Genomic DNA, 6,000 nt, shown 5'->3' on the forward strand with positions numbered 1-6,000 from the left:
TCTTGCTCATTTAGATTTTTATATTAACACAATAGCAAAACAAAAACAAAAAAACACAAAAAACCAAAACCTGTAAAGAATCAATCAGTTTAAAATTAGGATTTGTATATCTCTTTTATGTCAGGTAGAGGTAGGACTTAAAGGGTGCACTGGTATTAAAGGAAATGCAGTATTATAACATGAAATCTTTACTCACTTTTAGAACTTAATTTGTTATAGAAACATTATGCTTTCTTCAAAAGCTAATAAGAGTGGATTGTGTTAAGTATGTCATATTATTTATGAAAACTAAAAAGTAATTGCCAAGTATAGTGACTATTATGAGAATGTTTACTTCATTTAGTTCCTTAATGTGCAACTTGTTTCCCAGGATAGTGCTTGCTAGTCTAGCTCCATGACTAGTCTTACTCCCTAGGCTGTTTTTGTTTTTTTTTTTTTTTTTTTTGCTGCAATATCTTTTTTAAAGCATCATATTATTGGCCCCAATAAAAGCTCTTTATGAATAATTATGATTAATTATATATATATATGAGTTTTAACCAAATGAAATTTTTATATTAATGAAATATTTACTGTAATGACTTTAACATCAGAACAAAATTTCCTGTTTAAAAATCTTAAACAGTTTTATGTCATCTCCAAATTACAAACCAATTACAATTCAACATTTCCTTGAAGGTTGGTTACAAATCAAAACATATTTATCCTACATAAATAATACATGGTGTTTAGATTTTTAGGTCTGTCCCTAAAGATTTCTCTAAACTGACGGCTTCTGGCCCTCTACTTCTAAGCCCACAGATTTTCTGAAAGCCCTAATTTTCTAGACCAGTGGTTTATAAACTTTTTTTGTTGTGTGTAGCATAGTAAACAAATTTTAAGCAAACATCCTAAGTGCATGTGTTTATAAAGTACATATATCTACAGTTCTAAGAATGTATGATGTAAATTAGGTATATACTACAAGAGACATTCAAATAAGAAGGATAAAGAATAAGTGTAAATAGAAGCTCTATCTTTTTTTTTCCTTTTAGTCAGTGGGTATCTTGTGCACCCTGGGGTCTGCACACTTTACTTGGAGACTATGCTTACTCAAGCTTACAGATTTCAGGTAGTGATAGCAGAGGTTTTTGATATTATGAGGGTGACATAATTTGGGGGAAATGATGGCCAAAGGTGGTTTCTTTATAAGTCAAAGACTGTATTGTGATAGTAGCAAGAGAGAAATTAATGTTCATAAATTGAACTGAATTTCTTAAAATTCAAGCTTATCCTTTCATAAAGTCAGTCTTTGTTCCTGTGACAAATTTTATATTTTGTTCCTTGAAAATATTGTCATATTAAATAATAAAGGTTATATGAGGCAGAAAAGCAGAGGGTACATATAAGTAAGGACAGGTAGTTCAGTTTTTCTGGAATAATAGAGTTTATAAAGCAGAAAGATTATGAAATAAAATTAGAAGAATAGGTTGAGGTCAGGCCATGGATGATTTTGAATGTCAGGATAAGAGTTTTAGTATTTATTTTTTAAAAAATGAGAAAAATCTAAAGGATTTTGAGGAGATAAAAGACATCATTGGAAGTGCCCTTTCAGAAGATTAATCTAATAGAAACTTGTTATTGAATGTTTAAAAAGTAATCGAATTACTTTGATCCTTCTCTGTAGCCTGTGTTTTATTTGGGTTCATTCGCTTTTGTTGACTATTTCTGTTCATCAAAAATGTTCCTTCAGAGTTTTGTTATGAATTATACTCTCAAGTTATGCAAAAATTTAATCAAGTACTTATAGATCACCTAATATAGATGTTTGTTACCATGTTGTAAATCACAGGATTTATAATAGCAGTTCCTGACTTGAAAGAGTTCAAAATTCTTATTAGAAGAAGGCTTTAGTCACAGTGTACAGACAAGACTAACATATAAAACAACAGATACATAAGAGCTGACATTTATTAGTTGCTTGCTATTCTAATGCTTTATATGATTTAAGCCGCTTAATCTTCATAGTAATCCTATGAGTGGATTTATAGACTTGGGAAATGACTCAGCTGGCAAGTGGCAGATCTAGGATTCAAACTCAGAGCCAGTGTCCTTAATTCCCAGCTACATTTCTCATAATAAATTACCTGGTGGCCAAAGGAATTTTTAAAAAGGGAGAGATTAGTGAAGACTTATTGGTATTCATTGAAGGCTTCATGGAGGTAGGGAGAGACTAAACTGGGCCGTGAGGGGAGAAGGAGATGTCCCTTGTATTTGTTTTAGAATAAATGGATGAATGAATGAATGAATGAGTGAATGGGAGAGGATTCCAGCTTGTAGAAACAGTATATGCAAAAGCACAGAGGTGAGACATAGCGTATAATTTGAGAATAATGGTTTATCATGAGAGTTGATCTTGGAGAGTAGTGGGAAACAAATTTGGGTAAGTAACGATAATACCTAACACTTATGGAGCACTTTAACTGATTTAATCTTCACAATAACCCTGAGATAGGTGGTATTCCCTCTGTTTTACAGATGAGAAAATGGAGGCACAGAGAACTTTTATGATTTTCCCACATTTATGCGGTAATTGCCAGAGCCAGGATCTGAACACATGTAGTCTCGGGCTGGTGCCATATCCATTACCACTCAGCTATTTTGTTAAGGGCAGATAATTAGATTTGGGAACCTAGTCAGAAGTTTAATAGTGATGGTGAGGAGAATAAACTCTTGAGGAGGGGAGTTCTGTCTTGAAGGTGACATTTTGGGAAGATAAAAATGGTAACTGTAGTCAGATGTTCTGGAAGAGATTTTTTGATTCTTAGCAATGGTAATATGTTAGACATATTTGGAGAGGCTTCAAAAAATACTGATACCTGCAGGTACCATGTCCTGACCAACTAGACGAACTAAATCAGAATTGTTTTGGGTGGCCCTGAGCCTCATTCTTTTAGAAAGCTAATATGCACACGGTTGGTCTAGAGGACTAAAAATCTGCCAGGGCGGGACGCCTGGGTGGCTCAGTCGGTTGAGCGTCTGCCTTCGGCTCAGGTCATGATCCCAGGGTCCTGGGATCAAGTCCCGCATCGGGCTCCCTGCTCCGCGGGGAGCCTGCTTCTCCCTCTGCCTCTGTCTCTCTCTCTCTCTGTCTCTCATGAATAAATAAATAAAATCTTTAAAAAAAAAAAAATCTGCCAGGGCCTTACTGAGGTAATGTAGACCTGAGATGCTGAGTCAGAACTGAGGTCTTGATAACACCACAAAATTACACAATTTTAGAGCTAGAATAAATCTCATCATGGGTCTTCGAGTATCCAGCCTAATTCTCCCACTCCCGTGTAAGAGTGTCTAAAAAAATCTCTTGAGTTAGAGACATTTTCAGTTTATCATCAAAGAAAATTCCCAGTGTAGTCCTAAATTAAAATTATTTCTATATTACATTGGAATATTAAATGTGGAGTAATATTTTTGCTTATTCACATTATTGGCTGAAGGATGGGCATTTGGGTTTGGTTGAAATACCCAACTTGTTCATCATAATATGACAAATAATTCCAAAAGTAATTTAGAAGAAATCAAAATGTAAGGAAAATATGTTTTGTAGATTTATGTTATTAATAAATGTATTTTCCATATTAATGATGTGCCTTGAATTTTGGGGGTATTTTAACTATTCTTAGTTCCGTTTAGCTTTCATTGCCTTTTTTCTTCCAATAGAGGGCACTCTAATTCAGTAATTTAAAATACAAAATCAGCTGTCTTATGTAAGAACTTTTACTTTTGAATTAGACGTTTCTGGTTTTATTAAAATATTAGCCTTAGGTAGTAGCTTGAACAATTTTACTAATATAAGTGAATTAAAAATTAAATTCTTATTATGATTGAATGTATTCTATTGGAGTTTTTACATTTAATGTGAAGGCTAGCTCCAGTTAAAATTACATTTTCCCTTGCATAAATTTTAATTCAAAAGTTAGTCTAAGTGCTTTTATAATATGCATATGGAGCCATTTTCTAAGTTGAATTAGGACATTATATAATCTAGAATGTAAATTTTGAAGAAATATAAATATCTTTACATTCTTTAGCAACCCATGAAATTTAGAATTTTGAAAGAATATAAAATAATCTGAAAAAATGTTCTGTTCTCTTAATTTATTTTCCCAGGTCATATATTCAGTTTCTTCCTCCATGTGTATAAACAATGTGCAAAACTCTGCGATGTGAATACATATACCATAGGGAAATTTGATTATAACATCAAGATCATTAGAGCAGACTTCAGAATCTAGGTTCAGGAAAGCTTTTTTTTTTTTAAAGATTTGAAGTAGAAAAAGCATTATTGCCTCATTAGCTCATTATTAGCTCTAAGAAATAAATAGGAGGCTTCAGGTATGAAATGCATTATATGTTTCTTCTCCTAAGGGAAACCTGGATATAAGTAGTATATAAGACTTACTGTTTGAAAGGGATTGTGTTGGCAGGTTTTGTGCAATTTTAAATTAACCAGTATACTCTTTTCTATTATTTTACTTTCTTTTCCAATGCAAAATCTTTAATTACATGTAAACCTTCTGAATATGAGATATTTTACTTTAATATATATCAAGATTTTTAAGATTCAACATCTCAGTTTTTATACTAAGCTTCTATAACCTGCTTGAGAACACTGTTGGAGGAGTGTGTTGGGGGCGTCTCCATAGGAAAATATACTTAATTTGATGCCAGAATTCATCAAGTGTTAAAGGTCAGTAGAATCAAATTAGGTTGCCTAGAATACAAATGGTATTTATAAAACAATGTTAACTTTCAAAAATATAATTTCTAGAGCTTAATATCAGGAATGTACCAACTTCAGAATTGTGAGAGACTTGGGCGGCAATCTCATCCAATTCCTATCATATTCACAGCACTTCGGGAAGTGAATTATCTGAAACATAAAATAAAGAGTTCTTACAGGATTATAACTGATTCTTTAGCACATAATGAGTTGTGTTTTTTTTATAGTGGAACTGAATCTTAAGCAGTGGAACTATTACCTTATTGGGAATATAGTATTCAGAATATTTCTAACTTAAATAATTCATATCTTATATAGTTGAACAAATTTTTTGGCAGTGGTGACTCAAGGTTGCTGTGTACTAAGTCTGGGCTTGGATTGTCCTAGCAGATTTTCCAGGATATTTAGGGAATACATAGATTCTGTTGACCTATGTTAATATTTTGAAGCTAATAGCATATTTAGGTACCATATGTACCTACAAAGAAAAATCCAGAATCAAAATGGTAAGATTTTTGTCCCTCGTCTCATCCCAGGAAGAACTTGTATCTGAAGTGAATCTAGGAAGATCTTTGAGATATCCTTGGCTTCTAGAATAGAGGGGTCATTCTTCTGAACTTCCAACACAATTGCTTTTCCCTTTCATGATGCATCTCTTTGTTCTGTTTTGTCTTGTAGGTGTACACATTTTTATATTATTTCTTATAGACTTCTTAATGGGTAGATCTATATTTGATTGATCTCTGTAATCACATCCTGCCTAGCACAGTACGTTGCATGTAGTCTCGCAGTGAAAGTTTATTGAATGTTAAGTGCATGAAAAGGCAGAGACACTGCATAGAGGAGTACATATAAAGCAATGTTGTAAATAAACAATTTTTTATTGAAAAACATGTTTAATTATTTGGAGATGAATTACAGAGTCCAAGGACAGGTTTTTCCTGTTCTGCCACTTACTAGCAGGGTGACCTTTGGAAGTGCTGCAAGTTTAAAAAAAGTTTAATATGGCCTGTCAGTTACAGGAAAAGAGCTACTCTCTTTATGCTGCTGAAGACATGCCATTTTGATTTTTATGTTTTATAGATTTTGTCCAACTTTGTCCAGATTTTCAAATAACCACTCAATATGAACCCAAAAGGGATTTCTCTAGTGAGGTGCTAAATGTTTTATTCTTGGATTGGTGTTAGTCAGTATTTGCCATGGAAAAAAAGCCCCAGTCATCCATCATAATCAGGTCT

At 33.0% G+C, this 6,000-nt stretch overlaps 1 protein-coding gene across 5 annotated transcripts in view; it reads left to right on the forward strand.

Moving 5' to 3' along the window:
- ANKS1B (ankyrin repeat and sterile alpha motif domain containing 1B) overlaps positions 1-6,000 on the forward strand; it is a 1,116,839-nt gene that overhangs the window by 178,216 nt on the left and 932,623 nt on the right. The window lies entirely within an intron of this gene.

The sequence above is a fragment of the Neomonachus schauinslandi genome, chromosome 5 (genome assembly GCF_002201575.2).
Source record: "Neomonachus schauinslandi chromosome 5, ASM220157v2, whole genome shotgun sequence".
NCBI classification, from domain to species: Eukaryota; Metazoa; Chordata; class Mammalia; order Carnivora; family Phocidae; genus Neomonachus; species Neomonachus schauinslandi.